The sequence below is a fragment of the Ciconia boyciana genome, chromosome 3, assembly GCF_034638445.1.
Source record: "Ciconia boyciana chromosome 3, ASM3463844v1, whole genome shotgun sequence".
In the NCBI taxonomy this organism is placed as follows: domain Eukaryota; kingdom Metazoa; phylum Chordata; class Aves; order Ciconiiformes; family Ciconiidae; genus Ciconia; species Ciconia boyciana.
This window is the reverse complement of record NC_132936.1, coordinates 42,337,608-42,356,718: the sequence shown is the minus strand read 5'-3', so window position 1 is coordinate 42,356,718 and position 19,111 is coordinate 42,337,608. Positions and strand designations below refer to the sequence as shown.

The window sequence follows — 19,111 nt, the reverse complement described above, 5'->3', positions numbered from 1 at the left end:
TGCAGTGATCCTGGGAAGACAGATACATGCCACTGCTTGTATTGCTGCTGTCCCCTTCTGTTCAAAAGAAAATCATCTTCCTTTCTACTCCCAATCGCCAGCTTTATTCAAGTAAATAGTAGTTAAGCATTCAAATGTTTTTTCCAGGAAAACAGTAAAGTGTTGGGCACTGGCAACATGAAAACTTCAGCTTGAAAATCCCTGTAACTTAAAACTAATTACTTCTCCTTCCACAAGTGTTTCCTTCCCACCTTCCTCCCCAACCACTTCAGAGCGCGACAGCTTCCTTGATGGATGGGGGAAGCCTTTTCGGAGTCAGCTGGGACTGGGCGATGGGTGCCATCTGGGCTGTGTGCAGATGCCAGGACTCGGGTGCTGGGGGGTTCTCCCCCTCTTCAAGCCCCCTGGCCCCAGCTCTGCTCTCAGCAGCCCTCCCCATCCCAGAGTGCCTCCCCTCTGGGGACTGAGCCCCAAGCCCCTTGCACGGCGGTGGCAGCGCGACGAATTTGCTGTGGGCACATGAACATCTTACTCCCTCTCCAATTTTCTTTTGACACGGACTGGCGTGACAGGTAGCTTTGCTTTAGGGTGGATGGAGGAGTATGACACACATTGCATTAACCCGGGGATACCAAATGATGCTGAAGCTCCCCAGAATAAAGCAGAAACAAAGGAACAAATTTGACGTTCCTAACTTAAATTCCTTGATAAATCAAAGCGAAGCTTTGACAAAAGCCAGTATTAATTGTTGTTTAAAGTCTGTTAGATCATTTTGCTAGTTTTGTTGGAACACCTTTCTGGTGTGATGTGCAGTTTCATAGAACCACAGAATGGTTTGGGTTGGGAAGGACACTTCAAGCTCACCTAGTCCAACATCCCTGCCGTGGGCAGGGACGTCTTTCCCTAGATCAAGTTGCTCAAAGCCCCATCCAACCTGACCTTGAACACTTCCAGGGATGGGGCATCCCCAACTTCTCTGGGTAACCTGTTCCAGTGTCTCACCACCCTTATCGTAAAGAATTTCTTAGTATGCGTGTGTAAGTATGCGCATACCTGCGGCATGACTTGGTAGAATAATCACAGAAGTGTTAGTTTATCTGTTCTGTAATTCTTCTCAGGGGCCTCATATGTCTGGGTGCTATACGAATGCAAGAAAAACATAGTCTTTTTTGTAAGGTGTCTACAGCTTAAGGGTAAGAGAAGGTATGAAATGGGCATAATGTAATGGTCATGTTTGACATAAAGACCTTCTGTGTTTAAAAAAAAAAGGCCTCTAAACTGTTTTTAAAATGGCGGTGGAGGGGGGTTTTGTGAAGATTCAGTGCTTGAATTTTTTAATGCCTGCCTTTATTTTATTTTAGGTTGCTATCGACTGAGTTGCCAGAACATTGCCCTACAAAGCTTTGGAGGGCCACTTCTTAATGGATTGCTGCAGCCTCTTAATTTCTCCATTGATCCTGTTCCCTGCATCGTGAGAACATTTTAGCCAGCACAGAACCTAGAAAAGTTACATGTAAGTCATGATTCAAATTCCTTTCTATTTAAAGAAAAAAAAGAAGAAAAAAGGGTCTTGGGGAAGCAAGGTGGAGGCAGTAAATATCATACTTTAGAAAAATACTGTAAAAGCTGTAATTCAACAGCAAACATTAGGTGGTGAATAAATTGTTATTGAAGTAGTTACTTGCTTTTTTAACCTAAATGGTGATTGTCATTTTGAAGGCTTTTCTGAGTGTTCTGCTACCATAGTAAGCCGTAGTGAGAAGTACTTAAAATAGCTTCTCTTCACCCCATCCCCCTAATTATGCTTCATTTTTCTCCACAACTGGGTAAGTGTGTGTACACTTACCTCAGTGTGCTGTGCCAAAGCCGCACGTGTTCCACGCGAGTTTGGAGGCCATCCTTTGCTCAGCAGGGTCGCAGGCATCCCTGTATTTTTCCCATCACAAAACCCATATCCTCCTCCTTTGGGGTTTCCAGAATACTCCTCTCAGAGGAGCCCTGGCACTGCTTCTCCTTTCAGCCTGCTGCCCTGAAAGGCTCTTTAAGCATCAGTAGTACCTTCATTGCCACCTCCAGCTCCTTCCAGGTGGAGTTAGCTGCTCCACCTGGCTGTAGCGGGGTGGAGAAAGCCGTGCACAGATCTACTAGGGACAAAAGGGACTGAGAGGGCTGCAGACCCCTTCCTATCTCCTCAGTCTGGGTAGTAGTTCCTGGTGCATGTTGTATGCTTTGATTTTTCCTCCCAAGACAGGGAGCAGCTGTGGTGTTGTGCACACATTTCCTCCCCCATCATGGCTAAATCCTCCTCTGAACCTTCACATAGCATCAGCCTGGCATGGAATCGGTGGGCTGTTCTAGAGAGGAGAAATTGATTTGACCCTTTTTAACTTGTCAGTGGTTCTAACCCTAATTCTGAGATGGATCTGCAGGTGGAAGAAGCCTCTGGACCATAATAAGGATGGCATGGATGTGGTGCTCTGTGCTGTCCAGAGGGTGGGACAGCCAAGAGCTGCCAAGTTTGGGAAAAGGCTTGAGCACAACTTTATTGCATTAATTTTTTAACTAAAACCAAATCTCATTGTGGTTAGGAGGTTTTTATGTTTTGGATGGTGGTACAGAGCAGCTTGGCAAAAGGCCACCGGCGCCAGAGATAACACAAAATTGTGGTTCACAGTGTGGCACTGTGCACATTCCTGCCCTTGTTTGTTCACTGCAGTAACAAATTCGTACGATACAGTTTAATGATTAATCAGGACAGGGCAGTGAAGCCAACCACAGCACTCATTGCTGGTCAGTTTTTGTTGAATGCTTACTAACACTGTTTTTAATCTTAGGAACTGATTTGTAATATTACTTCTAAAGAAATAGGAGTATTTTGGAACTGAATAATTTATATTAGAAATATACCTTCATGTAAGGTACTTTATTTGCTTATGTGACACTAAAAGTATTACTTAAAACAAGGGAAGTCTATTGCAAAAGGAGGACAGGGGTTTTTAATGCATATGGAAATTCAGAGAAGAGAAAGAGAAAGAGAAAATTTTTTCTGGTGTGATGAATATCAGCAAAAATAATAGTGAAGTAGTAGGCAATAGAGAAAGCTGGTTAGTAACAGAATTCGCTGTCAAAGAGGCCTTACAAGGTGTTGATTTCATTTTGTTTTCCGAAAAAGGGAGAGTGTTGCCATTTCGTTGTGGGCTTGGCAATATATGGTACAGTTATTAATCAAACCCCGATAGCAGGAATTATCTGACTACAGGAGAATTTTGGATCTGGCTTGAAACTTGTTTCTAGTGCTTGTCTTAAGGGAAGAAAACTTGAAAATATGAGTTGTAACAGCTAGGCAGGCAGAAACAACTCATTGTTCGTTAGTCCTACTTAGCACCATTCCCATGGGGTTTGGAAGCCTTACTCACAATCTTTTGCAGGCTTTTCTCATGATGTTTGAAAAGCTTATCATTAGGCATCTTGCAAATTCACTATTAAAAACCTTTTCAGAAGAACTAGCTTTAAAAATGGCATCCTTCTTAGCAGACCTGAAAAAGCAGCTAGAAACTAAATGGACATAAATGGAAAAAAAATCCCTCTCATTCCAAGAAGTGTATAGGAAGTTTTGTCCTGCTGCTTCTTGTGCTGCAGTTAATCAGAAATCCCTGTTTCCATCAGTAAAATCATGTCTGAGGACCAAATAAACTTGAGTACCAGTGTAAAGATATAGGAGCTGTCATCAAATATGTGCTTTTTTTTTTTTAATTTTTTTTTTTTTTATATGATGCTCAAGATATTCCAAACTTTTAAAACATGATCTGTGCTCTAACTCCTGGAAAACATGTGTGTCGCCTCACAGGTTGTTGGCCGGGGTTGCACCCGTTGTGCATGCAGATCTATGCCAGCAGAGGTAGATGCGAGGGCAAGCTGCCGGTTGCCTACTTAATTTCTCAGTGTTTCCTGCTGTCTGGCTTTTTTTGATAACAAACTCTGCTTGTAACGATTACCTTGTTATAGCAATTCCCATAGAAAGAAGTGAACTTTCCCTTGTTAATTAGCCCTGTTGGAAAGAGCAGTTGCACAAGGTTGACCAGCTGTAACAACCGTATTCTTCTTGCCTTTCCCAGGGTGCAGTGTATTTAGTAAACAAGTACATGTTCCCCCTCCTTCCATTTATTATTTAGTTTGTATAATACTGCTAGGATGCTGACTGATGTGATCTCCATAAAAATAATATGTATTGATGTTTGAATTCAAATCAGAAAGTTTCTTCCCTGTTCTGATAGAGCAGATTGTAAAACCCTGTTATAGTGCATGTGGAGATTAAAAAAAACATTTATCCAGGTCCCCAGCAGGTTAGACTGTGTATGTTATAATGAGGGAGTGCAGGAATTAGGGAGAAGCTCTGCTCTTTGCTGAGTGGCTCACAGTTCATTATCCCAAACAATCGCTAATGGCAGTGTACAAATGGACCTTTGCTCGGGTGCTGGGGACGTGGCCGTGCCTTGGAGCAGATGCTGGGGCAGGGCTGCTGGCATCCCAGCAGAGACAGGCAGCTATTGCTAGCAATTTCCACGCTCTGCTCACGTTTCTCACTTTGGTTTACTCCTGTGTCTTTTCTTTTAAAAGAGGCAAAAATAACATCCTAATCAGTGGCATTCTGCGTCTAATAAATTGTCCTAATTTGTACTGCTTATGCAGTGTTGAGAATTCAGCAATGGCCTTTAAGTGCTTTGCTCATGGACAAAAAAAGGCAACCCGAAACTCAGAAACTTCTGCACACAAATTTCGTATTTGCTAGGTATGACTTCTTCAGAATATTTCAAAAACTTTTAAATAAGATTTCTTGAAATCTTATTTGTCCTTCTGCCATCTGTAGGCAGATGTAAATAATGTAAAATCTTAAGTTGCAGATTTTAGTGATTAAATGTCTGTCACCCACCTACCACCACAGCTTGGGAAAAATGTATCTTTTTTAAAATCTGCACTGAAAGGTCAGGTAACTTGATTAGATTAAAAAGGTAATTAGATTTCTGAAGGTGAAGTCACATCCCTTTGAACATTGACTTACCAAACGCTCTCGGTACCAAACCCACTTCCCAAGTGCCATGGCCGTAGCTGAGGACACAGGTGGTTTTATCCTACAGGAATTTGATGCAAGATATGGCTATATCTGATTTCATGGTTTTTCTGGTACGTGTTCCTGTTGGAGTGCCAGTTTTATGGTGGAGAAGGCGTTTCCTTACCCATTTTATGGTACTGGCATAGCAGGGTTCTGCACCTTGTGCACCATTGCCTGGAGCATCTCCTGCCCTGAGGAGCTTTGCAACCTCCTGTGGCATCCTGTCCTGGGTGTCACGCTCACAACGGCCAAAAAGTGTTTTTCTATGACCTAGGGGAAATCTTCTTTGCCGCTAATTAATCCGGTACTCCTGCTGCCCCCCTGTTGAGAATACATAAAGCCATTGACCACTGCTGGCACTGCGTCGGTCCCTCGGTGTGATCAGGTGCTCCTCGGCACCATCAGTGCCTCTGTGCCCGAGGCAGGCTGCACCCCCAGCCTGGGTGGCTGGGGGTGGCTTTGATAACTGTTTGCTACAAATATATCTGTTATATTAAATATATCTGTTATATTTATATATATGTGTGTGTGTGTGTATAAATAAAAATATATTTATATATACGTGTTATATATAAAATATATAATTTTAAAAAAACATAAAATATGTATCGGACAAATATTTTCCGTATGGTCTGAAAAGTGCTGGTGTAGCTTCATGCACAGCGACTGCGCGTGCACACACGTGTGGGCAGTGAGCCGACATCCCTCTCTGGATGTTTCTGACCAAGAATGCCGTGCCGGAGGCATCCCCGTCTGGGGACACGCAGTGACCACAGGCCATACGGCCAGGAGGAGCAACCTGCTTGTGTTTAGCTGCATTTAGCTGGTACAACAGAGGAGGACGGTGGTGTTTGTTGCAGTATAGCACGCGGTATGAAATCAAATTATTCTGACACCTCTCCCCTTTGCTGCCATTGACCACAGGTTTGTTTGTTCATCACCCCAGCGGTGCGACGGGCTGCGTGGGTGCACGGTGTCATTGATCTGTTTACTCGGCATTTCCCACGTGGCTGCCGTGTTGTGGCGAGGACTTTTTATTTTTCGCTGCGGCAGGTGACAGCCCGGCTGCGTGTGTGTGTCAGCCCGAGGGACTGAGTCACAGCCCTCCCTCCGCCCGGTGCCAGCGGCACTTCCCCTTACCAGGGTTGGGGGGGCGAGATGCCAGCCTATCTCCCCAGGACGGCTTACCTGCCCGTATGTTGCTTTATTTTATTTTTTTTTTTAAAGAAAAGACTGAAAGATGGTGACGGTGAGATCAACTTTCTCTGTAACCCAAACCAGTGAAAAGTAAAATCCATCTCACCACATCAGTTTTGTTTTCACTGCTGGTTCACCCTATCCTCTCCCTCTGGCAGAACCCTGCACAGTCATTCAGCACTGGGCTTGGGGGTGGTGTGGTTGTTAGCTCAGTGGTGTATGACCCATTTATTTTCATAATACTTAGATACCCGCGCTTCTGCAGCATTCAGCACACAGGTTCTACGACCTAAATCCTCGCCAGAAAAGCACACACCTGATTGCAGCGGCGTGCGTTGAGAGCGGCTAGCTCTGCGCTTGGCTTGCCGGGGCCTGCGGGAAGGCGATGGGCCGTTGGGTCTAGTGGACAATTAATGAGCAAGTGCAGGTAAAGGTACATTTTTCCAGAGCTGGCACTTTGTCTGAAATTATTTTGTTAAATATTGATTGCTAGCTTACGGGACGTGTTTCCTGTTATGATTTGCAAAGAGTTGAGAAGTAAAAGTGTTGTAGTGGATGCTTTTCTGGCTATAATAACTTGCATTTTCAGAGACAGCAAGGTAATTAATGACATGAGATTGTTGACTGTCCTTTCCCCACCCCCAGACGTGGCATCACCTATACTCTTGTTGAGTCTGGTCTTAAGACAGACCTTTTTTCTTTATTTCTTTTTTTACTCAGCTAATTGGGTTAGCTTTCTGCAGGTTTTCAGATGATAATTAAGTTCATGCTTGTGTCGCTTTCGGTAAATGGAAGGAATCAGGCATAGGACAGGCAGGAGGGTAAACTGGCGTCGTAGTAGACATGGGAGTTTTAGGTATAAAATTAAAGAGTAATTTGCAAAGCGACTTGAAGTAAAGTGGATTTAAACACAATGAAATCATCCTTGACAGCAATTTGTTTGAAGTTCTTCTACTATTATGAGTGTAAAGGGACTTTTTTTTTAATTACCAGTTTCTGGGTAGAGTATTCGGCATAATTTCTCACAGGTAAGTGAAGCATTAACTCCTTGTACCTCAATAGTTTGGGCAGTGGGGGGAGAAACTGAGAGTTAGGGAGAGGCAGCTCCTCCATTTCATCCTTTGAAAATCGGTCAGTGGTCAGCTAACTTAGAGAAGCCTCTACCAGGTTACTGAAATAAAACAATTAATTAAATGTATGAAAATCCAGCAGGATCCCTGACAGTAGATATACTGCATGCAAATAGCTGCCCTTGAAGTTTAACCAGAATATAATGGCACTCTAAATACAAACTGGAAAAAAAGTAACAGCAATCAGCTACTTTGCATCCCTTGTTCAGATGAGCCATGAGTTCTGGGGTTTTTGCATTTATATACTTTTGCTGTAGGTGTTGGAAGTGTGGGTGGCCATGAAAAAGTGGTGGTTACAATAAGATTTTCCACTTATTGCCCTTTGTGTACAACTAAAAATAAGATTCAAATGCTTCAGAATTTGTAGAGCAAGCATAATCCTTCTCTTAGCTCTGATGACTGGCTTGCCTGCAGCTTCAGCTCTGTCTGGTGAGTCCCAGGCTTAAATGGGTCTGTGTTGGAAGGAGAGGCAGAATTTACTTGTGGTGTGGTCTAGCTATGTTAATTCATCAACTTCTTATTTTAAAAAAAAAAGAAGGAGTTAGGCTTAAGTGCATAAGTAAGAGGTGGTGATGAAAGAGTTTTGGAAGCAGAATTGTTCTGCTCTCTGGAAAAAGCGGCTTTGGAGAGGACTGAAATATCTTTAAAATCAGCCCTCCAAAACTTCACTGGTGTAGCTTGAACTGTTGATCCAGAACTTCATCTTCTGGCAAAGAAAAAGAAAAAAAAAATCTATACAAGTCTGCTGAGCATCAAGAAACAAATTATCGGTTAACTTTTGGCACATAAAATCCTTTTGGTTTGGTTTTTAGGGTGACGGTATTGAAATACGCTGTCTCAGTAGCTTTTCCAGGTAGTTGCACCAGTTGGGAATGCACTAAGTTAGTTGCAGTATCTTGAGCTACTAAATCTGTTCTGACTACATTAATTGACATGTCAGCTCATGACCAAGAGAAACATTAAAGAGAGATGTTGTCAGCGTGTGCAGGGAAATTCGTAACTGCATGGTGTAAGGTTTGGTGCTGTCCCACCTTCACTCATTAAATAGCCGTGGCATTTCCAGAGAATGAGTGTGCCTGTGCATGTCAAGCTTCTCAGTTTGATGTCATTCTTGAGATGGATGAGTAGAGAGAGCATGTATCCAGGAGCTGCAGAACCAAAGGTAGAGGCTGAAAACTTGCTTTCTGCTGCGTGGCAGCTTGAGCTTCACTGCTTTCTTGTCCTTCGTGACCTTTCCAGGTTTTCCAGGCTTGGCAGCGTAGCAGAGGTGTTGGTCTTGAGAATCAGGCTGCGTAAGACAATAGGTTTTGCTCTGAGTAACGCCGCGTGGCACAGAGGATGTGGGGTGCTGGGGGCACTTAGAGGCACACGCGCTTGTTCCATGGAATAGCCATGCTGTCGGCAGTGAGTCTTTTATTATGCAATATGAAATCCCTTTAAGTTAGCTTGGTGTAACCCTCCCCCTCTTCTTAGGAGAGCTTGGTGGCTGTCGTTGCTGCCTTACTTTTGCCTTTTTGCTGAAAGGCACATTTCTGCTTTTACATCTGTGCGCGCCCGTTGGACCGGCTCCTGCCTTGAAACAAAGTACGAAAGGCAAGAGAGCTAATGCAGTAATCAAGGTTTTAAATATTGCAGGTGGGAACAGGCAAAACTTCAGCAATAATTAGTTTCCACCGCAGTGGTTGCTGCAGGGAATTACATCTGTTATAATCGCCTGTATGTCTCAGTCCTGTAGGTGACCAGATGCTGACAAGCGGCGTAAACGTTTGTTGTCTTTTTTTCTGTGGAATTTTCCCTTTTCGGTACAGATGTAGAGGTGGTTTTTTTCTCTCCCCCCCGCCCCCCCCGCTGCACCCGATGCAGATGAGTTCAAACCCAGTGGCTTTGAAGATAACGGCAGGAGAGAGTGCGTCATGCAGCACTGGCACTCACGCGCCGCTCACCGCTGCCGCGCTTTCCAGCTGGATGAGACACGCTGGTCTTTTCCAGGGGTATCGCCGCACGGGCTATTTTTAGAGATGGCACATAGGACGCGTTGTGCAACTACCAGTACCCGCTGCCGGGCTCTTCATTTTTTCCCTTGTATGGTGTTGAGGTTTTTAAGGTGTTTACCTTTCTCTTGAAGAGGTAAACGGATCTCTTTTTGGTTCTTTTAACCACTTGCAGAGCTGCTCCGTGGAGTCTGTGGAGTTGTTTCTGTACACAGTCCGAACGGAACAGTCCTGCAAGTGCCTGCTAAATTAGGATAGTGTAAGTGACCGAAGCAATGTGGTTGAGATTTTTAGCTGAAGAGCTCTAACAACCTGTTGGGTTGCATAGCAGAAGATCTGCTACCTCGGGAAACCCCCAGCTTGGTTTTTTTTAACTTTCCCACAGCAAACAAGCTGCACTCAGGCATTTTTACAGTTGTCATAAACTCTTTCTATGGCTCTCAATTTCTGGAGTCCTTTAAACAGCCACCTCGGCTGTTGCTGCTCCCTGTGATGTACAGGAGGTCCTGTGAGACGGTGGCGGCAGATCCCGGTCAGCCTGCGGTCCCCTCCCATGCACCCAGGGGGAACAGCAGATGCTTAGGGATGTGGTGCAGCCTCACGATGGGAGCAGAGCTGGACATAGCAGTTGACTGCTGGCTTACACCTGTCGCTTGCTGGAGGAACAGAGCTGGCCAGTCGCAGGCTCCTTATTGCATTGCTCAAATAACGCAAAAACTTTAGCAATGGAGATTTGCCATAATGGTGTGTTTTAAGTGTGTCTCTGCTCTGCCAGCTTCACTTTTAATGCACTCGGTTAAGGAATGCTTTGGAGGTTGCTGCTAATGGATGACTCTTCCAGAAAATTGGAATTTTCAAATAAGATTGACACTTTGGAGTGAGAAATATAAATCTAATGAGAGTATTTCAGCAGAGGTTTGTAATTAGGAATGAATGGAAGGAATTTGTACGCGCAGTCTGCAAAAGGGCACAATGGAAGGTGAAATTGCACCCTCTGCGCTGAATGAGGGATGAAAGCCAATGTATCAGTGTCATGGCACGACAGTGTAGAGTATAAATGATACTGTCACTGAGTGCTGCAGAAGGTATCAAGGGAATTCCACTCCAGTAAATTACATTACTTAGACAGACCTGAAGGCATTGTGTCTGAATGATTGGAGGGAAAAAAGGTTGTCAGCACAAAGCAGAAGATATTATAGAACAACTGGCTGCAGGGTTGGAAAGCGGTGTTTTTCTGATGTTTACCATGCAAAGCTCTTCAGATGCTTTTTAAAATGTTTTTGGTTGAATTACAAATGTATTGATGAAGGACTAGGATTTTTTGAGATGGTGTTCGGAGTGGATACCAGCCTGCAGCAAAAGGCTGAGCACGCACAGCTCCCATTTTTTCAGTAGGAATTGGGACTCGTTCAGACTTGGGAAAAATGTAGTCGCGTGTTCCCAGCTCAAGCAGTGATCTGTAGGCATTGCTTCATTTGGCTGAGGGCTTGCTTTTGGGGCTGGATTTTGGTTATGGGGTAATTCTAGCATAGGTTTGTGGGGAGAGGAAGGTTGTTACTGTTCTCACTAGCAGTGTCTGGGGCTGGATTGTGGTGAACAGCAGCAGATCATGGGACACAAAATTTATGGTCTCATTTAGAGGCACTCTGACAGCATGGCGAGGCCCGTGATGCGCGTGGCTAGGAGCATGATGTCATGCTGACAGTGCAGCAAAAATCCAGAGACTTCATCCCTTTTAGCATGCATGCACTGGCGCATCATACATATGTGTTCCTCACACTGTTTTGCTCATTTCCCACCCAAACCCACTGCTAATGCCACCTTGCTTCCCCCAGCCACAGTGATGATGTTGAGTGGAATAGTTATTCCTCACCTTTTTTTCTCTGTAATGACCTATTACATCCACCCTCAGAGGGGCAGTACCTCAGAGACAGGGCTTAACTGCTTCTCTGACTCTGACCTTACCCGCAGACAACACCTACAAGCTCGTGTAATTTCCTAGTTTGCTTGTGGGTGAGACAGCCCAGCTCCCACAGTTCTCCCAAACTGCTGCTCAACAATAAAATGGCTTCTCCCTGAAGATGCTACGTTTCATTCCTGTGGCGCATAATAAGCCCTGCCTGCCTTGAGGCTTCTTGTAAAACTTCAGCAGACTTTGTACTGCTTAAAAACATATTTTTCCACTTGCCTACTCATGAAAAGCATCACTGAAAGTGCATGCTGTAAATAATGATAAGGTAGCGGGCTTCGTTTCTCCTCTCCAAAACTTGATTCTCAGCAAAGCCCACACATGGCAGGAGGGTGGACATGCAGCACAGTTAAATTAGCAGTCCTTAGCATAGGCTTCTTCACCTGGAAATACCGTTTCAAGTTGTGGGGGCATTAACCAGGAAATATGGCCAAACTGAAGGGTACTGACTCTAGGAAGGCTGCGGTTCAAATGCTTCCATGGAAATGGCCCATCCTCCTCAGGATGCAGGATTCAGTCCTTACAGACCATAGCTGGAAACCATAGCATCAAACCTACAGGCAGTGTGAAAAAGCAGTGAGGCATCTGTGGAAAAGAAGATGCCCTACGTTGGATGGGATTCAATAGTAGAGCAATTTATTAGCGGGTCCTGATCGTAGCCAAAGATGAGTGGGAGGAAGCAAAGTGTAATTTGTATCTATACTTTCCGCATTAGAAGTCAGCTGGAGTGGCCCAGGGTGTAGGACTGTGTCTGTCTGTCTGGATAAAAAGGGCAGTTAAGATGTAAAAGATGTAAAGTTTGTCCTTAGACCAAGAGTTTCCCATTGCCATGGGAAACTACTATGCCTGCTTAAACACTCGTTTGTAGTATTATTAAAAGTGTGCTATCGCTCACTTGTCCTGTGGTATTTTGTGTCAAAAGCTGGCATTTTGACACAACTTTTTTTTTTTTTTTGCATGTTGGGAAAGCAAATGCTTTTTCTTATATTCAGTGTCATTCCTGCGGTCATGATCGAGCCACGTTTTTTAAATGTGGCTCTTTGTAGTCATCCATCAATCCACAGAAGACCCATTTGTTCTTGCTGCCCTAGCTACCCATATCCCATATGATGCTGCTTTCCTCTTCCCACGCTGGTCCTGCGGCACAAATGCCTATAACCAGCACCTGTGAAGTCACCAGGGTCACTCATGGGAGCGATGGATGCAAGACTGGACTTCAAATGCTGCAAAGTACTGTGATTGCAAGAGTGGGGTAGGGGAGGAGAAGGAATGACCGAACTCTACGCCTTAGGGAAGACTGAGAGACTAACCAGTATTGCTTTAACTGAGAGAGATATTGAGCCTGCTCAGTCAGATCTGTATCCCCTGGCAAATGTATTTTGTTGTGTAAATGGCTCCCTGCTGTCCCAGAAGACTATCGCTATCCCTTCCTATCTTGTACAATGGATTTCTAAATAATCAATCTTTGTGCAGGAAAGTTGTGGTTCAGTAAGCCCAGCTTGCTAACGAGTCAGTGGTTTAATCTTAATTCTCACTGCTAGTGCTTTTGATAACACAGGGCTGTAAAGTTTGACATAGCAGAAACTTCTCTATAAACTCTGATTTGCTTGCCAAAAAGTCAGCCCATTACCGTTAATTCCCCTCTTATCATTAGTGTTATTAAACTGACGATTGATGTGTAAAAACTACCATTTGCATGAAGTTCCCAAAACTGCAGTAAAAGAGACTTTTGTTCTGACTTGGTAAGGAGAGGGGAAAAAAAAGCAAAATAACACTAGTTCTAACAGCAGAGATGTTCATATAAAGACATGTTCTGAACAATAAGATCATTTATCCATGTATGACATAAATACATCGGAATTTAAATAATGAGAGATCTTGTGAAATGCAGCAAAATGCACAGCACTGGCATTGTGAAGTTTCCCTTCTCTAAAGCCCTATTCTCAGGGAAAAGCAGCTTTACTTTTGCTTTGAAAATCCATTATCATAAGCCATTTTTTTAAAAACACTTGTCTTAGTGCAATATTAAAGCAATTTTAGACCCTAAGAGCAGCTCTTTTGTAAGGTAAAGTGCAGTCCCGTGTGTGTGTACGTAATTGCGGTTTATAATACTTCTCACAATCCTAATTTCCTCAAAATTAAGAAAACCACTCACCTTTTTAGGCTTCCCTTTTCCTAACTATTTTTTGTTCTCCCTGTTTTTCTTCCCCAAAAGATCCTTTTTCAAAAATCCCTTCTTAGGAGAAAAAAAAAAAGGCACAGAATGCTTTCTGGATTCATTGCAAAACACTGCTTGAAGGAAGCATTTTAAGAGTTTAGGTTAAAAAGTTTCTGCCTCTTTCAAACTGCATGGGTGACATTGCTATTTTGGGAGGCAGTGCCATCTGCTTGTTCAACCAAAAAGCGGGGAAGATGTTCCTAGTTCTAGCATTGACTTTTGGGTTGATTCCACATAAAATTCCCAACTGATCTTCACTTGCGCTTGCCCCCTCTATAAGCTGGGGACAGCAAGGCCACTCACTTCTTCCACCTTCACAGCTCCCAGAGGAAAGGTATGGTCCACGATGAGTGAGTAAGACATGGTTGTTCACAACAGGCACAGTCTGTCGTGATGTGTGAGGTCCATAATTCCTCCCCGCGGATGTTCATGTCACGAGAGCTGTAATGAGGAGAAAAAGAGAGCAATGTGGCACCCTGTGCCTGACGTGCTGCAGGTGGCTGCTACCTGCAGGTGAAGAAGAGGGTGTTTGGGGGAGGCTTGGTTGGGTTTTGTTGGAGGAATTGGGATTTTGTTTGCTTTTGAGTAAGAAAGAGGGAAGACAAGTTTTCTGGGGTTTTGCTTGCTTTTTGGGGAAAAAAAAAGCAGGAGGACAAGGTTTCCTGGAGCACAGATCAACCATCTACCAGCTAGTGCAGGTGTGAGGGATGCGGGAGCTAGAAAGGACAGTAAGACTAGGTGGGGAGGAATGGCAGGACTTGTAGGGAGTGCAGATGGGTTGAAGGAAGAAGTTGACATGAGTAGGAGCAAGGTGGAGTCTATGTAGTATGTACTGCGAGTCCATGGAAATAGCACAGGGGAACATGGGAATGTGAGAAGAGGTTACTGTAGTCCTCCATAGGTGAAGACATTTCTCTGAGGTAAGAGAGACTTAAGTCTATGTTATGTTGCTGGAGTATTTGCAAATACATGTGTATCATTGTTACAGTATCTTCCTGACTGGCAAAATGTTTCATCCAATCTCTGTTGACAGAAAAGATTGCTTACTGATAATTGCTTTGCTTAAGTGTCTGATAATATGCCAGAAATGAGAGCATTCTCTGTTAGGTCATCTTTAATTATACATGTACCACCTGTCAGCTTTAAATCTGGAGAAGATTAGTTTTCTCATTGGATTTAGAGCAGGGAAAATAAGAGAGCCTTCAACAAGAAGACTAGGCTGTTGCAAACAGTGTGCCTATGGGGGAGTTTCACAAGCAGTCTCCTCATCTTCCCTAGTCATGGATACCACTGTTGGCACATGCGGAAATATTTGAAATATTGCCTAAGCTAGCTGCTGTAGCGATGGTTTTCACAGGAAGAGGATTTCAGACCATCTGTTGCGTTTCCTAGTTTTCCTTTTTCCCCATTTCAAAGGGAGAGGAAGCGCCAAGGTGGGGGATGACACACGGCAAGTCATGGCTCCTTTGGCAGTGCTGGGAGGAAATCCCCCCCAAAAGCCTTGCAAGGGGGTTATTCACTTACCACTGATAAAAGCACACAATAAAACTAGTCAGGCCATTGAAGACATGCTGATCTAATAGGAAATTGAGGGCTCAAAAGACTGAAAAATGATGCGGATGGGTGCTTTGGGGAAAACCTCAACAGGGAGAGATGGTAAAGGTCTCCGAGGATATTAAATTAACAGGGTTGCCATTACTAGGCCTACCTTTGATATTAAAAATTACCTTGGAGAGGAAATTTATCTTTGTACAGGATGGGGAGGCAGTAATTGTTTGGGAATAGTTGAAGGGCTTTTCAGTTCATGGGAGAATACTAGCTGTTTATTTGGTACAGTAATAGATTTTAGGAACCTCCTGGGTTTTCTGGTCTCCTTTATTCCGAGGCCTGTCTGGAGAGCAGAAAAAGGATGGTTGTTTGTCCTCCGAAACACACCATTTGTACCAGAAAACAGGAATCGTCTTTGTTAAACTTCTCACCTGCTTTCAGCAGAAGAGAACATCACTTGCACTGTCAAATGTTGGTCCTGCTGCTTCTTGCCTATGTATCTGAGTGGCCCGCGCTTCCTCCTCTCTGGGGTTTTGGTTTTCCATCTTCTGTCATTACTGCCTCAGCCTCCTGGAAAGAATTCTTCAGTTACATTGGTTAGCTGACGCTGATCATTTTTCCTGGTAATACCTTCAGCCAGTGCTATTTCTGAAAATCTGGGATTTGGAACAGTAGGTCAATTTGTAGAACAACAAGAATGAGTGAAGAGGGACAGATGGCTCTGGATGCGAGAGCACGTTTCTGTTCATCTCCCATTTGGCTTTTGCTGATGCTTCGCCGTTGCACGAGCATTTGAGGCTGTCATTTTGCATTGGTTAAGCAGTAGTTGCTCCTTTACCGCAAAGATTGGCCTATGGCACTTGTCACATCCCCCACCCCGCTCCCATGGGGCTCCAGGGCAGACTCCCTGTGCAAAAGCTGGCAGTGCGTTTGGATCCAAGGACATAGGAGGGGGTTTGGGAGATGAGTGGATTTTCTGCTCGGAAATCTGGCTGTGTTTTTCCTGACCTTTTCTTGCAGTGACTGTGCTGGATGAAGCTTGCCTGATTATTCCTTTGCTCGGGATAAGGTTGCCGGACTCACCTTTCTTTGTTATTCCTGCGTCATGGATGACAACTTCTCTGTCCTCTCTTGTGCTGTGGGATTTTGCTCAATTCTTAGACAGAATCTGGTTGATTCAGACTTGCTCGCTTCTCTCTCTCTGGGTAGTGGTTCCAGTAGCATCACCTGGACGTAGCTGAACTTTACAGAGCTGAAATGGAAAAGTGTGGGGGTGTACCACAAATTTTTTTGCTCACTCATGATTCATTCAGCCTTTCTTTCCACCCTCCTATTGCATGCTAAAGGGCTCTTCAGTCTAGCAGTGGTCCCTGGAAGACACCTCTTTCATGCAGGCTCCTTCATTAAATATGAGGGTCCACGCATCTCATTGTCCTTGTGCTACTGCTGAGTTGTGCAGCACCACTGGGCGCTGCAGGAGATGTCCCGTTCACCAGTTTGAGGGGCAACCATACTTGAATGAATGCAGTACTCTGCTTTTGTCTCTGCAAAACTGGGCAACTAGGTGAGATTTAAGGGTACCTTTAAGGATTAAAGAAATATTTACTTAAAACCAGGTTTGAAATAATAAAGCAAAACTGCTAAAAAAAAAAAAAAAGAAAACAACAGCATGCCCTAGCAAGGATTTTTCTGAGCTCTTCTCGCTTGCAAGATGTGGCTTACATAGTCCCCAGGTCTGGCTGGTCCTGGGGCTCTTCCTTGCCCTGTATTTTACAGATGATTACTTAAACTTCCCGGAGCAGTTTTTCTGGAAAGCCTTCCTATTCTTGAACTCAGGATGGCATCGGCTCCCTTGTCCTCTCTTACGACTACCTGCCTCTTTTCTCTCCTGGACTCTTCATTGGAGCTTGCCGACTGGCTTGATCACAGGAGGAGCTTCAGCTATCTTCTCCATTTCTCATAGAGACGCTTGTTTAACATTATGCTTGTAACATTTGGTGTGTTGCTGGTTTTAGGCTTTACTCTTTTTCTCTCTCATTTCATTCTTTTAAAAACACTACAATAAAATTTTTCACATGTCAGATTTTGTATCTGTTACAGTAGAGACTTCATGGAGGAGTCATACTTTTCCTTCCATAGCAGTGCAACAGTGCTTAATAGTGAAGGTGGTGAAATTCAGAGCAATGTGTTTACATTGAGATATCCAACTGTATACACTGCTAATTTTAAGAGGAAGGGGAACCCTTCTTGGGATAATTAGTTTTGCCATATTTATAGACACAACCTCTTGCCGAAGCATGTTTTTCCTGACTCTGAGTCAGCTGCTGACAGCCAGTATTACAAGAGTTCATTGTGAGTCTCGTGGTCTGTGAGTGCTTGTGTATACACAGCACAGACAAGACGAAGCCACTGAGAGATAATGAAAGCAGCGATGCTAAACCCTGTAGCAGTGCCCAGTAGTGAAGCATTTGAATAACCAACATGGGCCAAATTCCAGCTTCTGTCTAGGCCATAACGATCAGGAAAATCGCCTTGTCCTTTAACTGATTTTACCATTCTGGATGAGTAGCCAAGAAGTCAAGGTAATCATCTCGCCCTTACCTACAGCCCTGGCAGTGGCAGCGCAAGCTCCTAAATCAGGTGTTTTGCCTGTACCCCGACGGCCCGCCGGTACGTGGGGTTACGGCCATATCTCCCTACATGCCCTTTTGAGGCGTAGAGGCAAAGCAGTGTGTGGATCGCATAAGTACCAGAGTCAGGTTTTGCTGTCTTTCCGCCACAAGTCAGTTGGCAACGCAGTACTGTAGATCAATGGTAAATACATGCAACCTTCTCAAAAAGTTCAAGTGGGCAATCAAAGCAAGGCAAGTGGTTGCTTTTACACTTTGATTGCAGAGCGTTTGTGGAGGGATTTCAAGGAAACCTCTCGGTAGCAGGAAGCTGCTGCTGCAGGCATTCAATGAACAAGCTATGTAGTTGTCTTCTGTGCCTGGTGCCTCCTTCCCTGGGCTGCTTAATAAATACGTGAGCGTGGCCATTATCAGCCAGGCTCCCGTTTCTTTCGCCTGTGCTAATGTGCCGGTATTTTATGTCACCTTGAGTAAGGAGGGAAAGCAGTGATACGAAGCCTTTTTTCCCTTCCCTTAAATAGGATTGATGACCACAGCTTAACAGCATTCCAAGAAAAAGACTTTTGATTGAAGTTGGCCAGGGCCTCCCCTGAGATGCTGCATAAGGACGTTCGTCCCGATAATAACTTGCCTTTGCCATTTTCAGAGCAGACGTTGCTATTGCAAATCCTGCGTTAGCTCGCTGCAGTTAATGTGCACGCACATATATAAAGGTACCTCTTTGATTTCCCTCCAGGCTGCCTCCCCCTACCTCCCACACAGGCCCAAGGGCTGCACAGGATGCCCGTGCCGCCAGCAGCTCCATCTTGAGGGGGTTTCTCCAACAGCACCCACTTGGGTGCCCCTTCAGCCATAGGAGGGGTCTGCTCTGCTGTGCAGGAGCACCGGCGAGCTTTCTGCACATCGCAAGGTGGAATTCCCTCTGGGCCGCTGCGATGAATATTGCAGAAACCTTTCCAAGCAGGGGAAAGCATCGTGCTTTTACGTGCAAGGGCTTGCCAGTTTGAATCATGTCTGTTGTGTTGCAGCGGTGAATATTGCTCTGGTTGCAGTGGGTTGGTGGAGTGCTAGCAAGTTGCATTTGCAAGGGGTCCCGGGCTTCAGTCTCATCTCATCTATCACCAACAGAAGGAATCTACTCTGACAACTTCTGCAAATGCTGGTTTCACTTTTGATTTTTGTTCCCCAGCCGTGCCCTTTGTTCTGAAAGGCTGTTTACGTACCACGGAATTTTTTTTGTGCAAATTGATTAGCTTTAATTTCATTCTCAACTACCTGATTTTTATCCCATTGCTTCACCAGCATCCTGTTGTTAATT

The 19,111-nt window shown here is 44.4% G+C and overlaps 1 protein-coding gene across 5 annotated transcripts in view; it reads left to right on the top strand.

Annotated features, from left to right (window-relative positions):
* BACH2 (BTB domain and CNC homolog 2) overlaps window positions 1-19,111 on the top strand; it is a 190,592-nt gene that overhangs the window by 103,995 nt on the left and 67,486 nt on the right. For all 5 annotated transcript variants that reach the window (XM_072855491.1, XM_072855486.1, XM_072855487.1 and 2 more), the window contains one exon: window positions 1,362-1,513. The gene's annotated coding sequence lies outside the window, so the exon portion shown is untranslated. The remainder of the gene's footprint in view (window positions 1-1,361; window positions 1,514-19,111) is intronic.